The 2,027-nt window shown below is 39.7% G+C and overlaps 1 protein-coding gene across 2 annotated transcripts in view; it reads right to left on the reverse strand.

Annotated features, from left to right (window-relative positions):
- The window catches only part of NTRK2 (neurotrophic receptor tyrosine kinase 2), a 189,538-nt gene that overhangs the window by 43,693 nt on the left and 143,818 nt on the right, over positions 1-2,027 (reverse strand). The gene's annotated exons all lie outside the window — the stretch shown is intronic.

Raw genomic sequence — 2,027 nt, forward strand, 5'->3', positions numbered from 1 at the left:
GCTTATTTCATCACCAAGGGTGAATCCTGCCTGCGACTAGAATTCTTGACAATAGGAACAGGACAAAAAAAAAAAACTATTTGGAAAAACAAAACAGCTTCAGAAATACGTGGTTTTCAATAGCTAGCAAGTCCCTAAGAAACAACAATCAACTGATTAATGAGAATACTTGTATGCACTTCAGCAAAACCAGAGATATTTTGCATTAGGAAAACACAGTGAAGTACTGGGACACATGTGCTTCACCCGTCTTAACTACATGAGCTCTGGTATGTATGTACATCCTAGTATCTTGAAAAGACAGATATAAACATTCATATGAACAATGTTTTACAGAAAGAATTACTACGTAATCCTTATCCAATCAATGAGGTCATCTGGCAATCACTCCTCATTTGATACAGCTTATAATGTTCTGAATATCCTTTCCCATCCATTCTATTTTTCTGTGTTTTCAGGAGCCTTTTTTTAACTCCACTCCTGAAAACCATTCTTTCAGAAGAGACCACCTCTCCCCTTCTCAACAGAGGTGAGGCCGTAATTTGTCTCTAGGGTAAGGGCACAGGAGTTTGGAAAAGAGTTGCAAATTAATCAAAATCTGTGAGATCAAATCTGACACTACCAATTAGAAATATGATATTAAAATTGCCCCAAGGGAAGAATTTCATGAGCAAAGTGACAGACGCGAGAAACGAAGGAGGGTGTGTAGCATTGATGGGACTGCATCTGGTACCAGGCAAAGCAGCTCTCTGCCACAGGGTATGTACAGGCAGCCATTCATCTGTCTAGGTTGATGAGGGGAAATAAATGGGAGAATATGAAATCTCCAACTGAAACTCACAAGCAAATTCCTATTGAAAAATACTGTACCTTTATTCTGCATGGATTTTTTTTAATAAGTGTTCTCAGACATGAACATCTGAGCCACTAAATTAGAGAACTTTTTGCTAGCCTCCCTGAGGACGTGGTCTGTATCTAATGGAATTTGTAGGTTATTCCTGACATTCCATCCAGCTTGCTTGTCCTCTTGGTGCTGGCCATAAATGAGGTGATCTTCAGTGTCTGCAACAGCCAGGAACATTGACAGATACCCTCTGCAGCCACATCATCCACTAGTCCACAAAGCACTGGGCAGGCATGAGTTTGAGGCTTTAGTCCTAGATCTGAACACCCTTTGGCTGCATGCAGGCAGCCAGGCTCATTTGGGTTAAATTTTCAGATCACTTTTTCCCCAACAGCCTTTGGTGGCGCTGCAGGGTAAGAAATACGGAACAGCCCACTTTGCTCTGAACCTCTGGTCTGCAGCACAAGCTGCAGAAAATGTGAGAGGAATGACAAATTGGAGCTTAGGTTTAAAAGCTTGTCCCAGCATAATCATTTTATGTTCTAAAGACAAGGGCTGATTAATAATTTTTTTAAAAGTGAAGGCCTAAAGTAGGAAATACACAGTCTGCTAAACTACTTTTCTGTACAATAATTCAAAATCAGAGTTACAAGGTAAGAAAAGGCCAATCAAAAAGAATCAAGGCATAAGTACTTCTTATGGAATAAGAAATTATTTCTCATCAGCTGAGAATCTCGCTTCTTCTAATGGAAATTCAGTGTTCTGAAAATGTCCTAGGATGGCATCTAGGGAAGCTGCAGTTTTCTCCTGATTCACAGCAGAAGACCAAGCAGGCAAATGTAAATACCCTGAATTCTTAAATATACATAAATCCTTTGCCAGAGAGATAATCAGCCTGAGAAAAGTAGTAGTGTTTGCTCTGCATCTCCAGTTCAGATCCCAGTTTCTCTGTCAAACCTGTCAGCCCTGCCGATAAGGGAGGATGCTAGTTGATGCCATTTGTTTTTACGGTGTGGCTATTTTTCCAACAGACAGTAGAAGGACAACAAACTCATTTCACATATGCTATCAAAAAATGCATAAATAGTGGCATTAGCAATCATAGTAATTTCAGTTATACAGAAAATATGAACCCATTTAATGGGACATCAGTTTTGATTGTTTTACAGCTTTGCTAGAGGTA

Source organism: Corvus brachyrhynchos, unplaced genomic scaffold (assembly GCF_000691975.1).
Source record: "Corvus brachyrhynchos isolate BGI_N302 unplaced genomic scaffold, ASM69197v1 scaffold37, whole genome shotgun sequence".
NCBI classification, from domain to species: Eukaryota; Metazoa; Chordata; class Aves; order Passeriformes; family Corvidae; genus Corvus; species Corvus brachyrhynchos.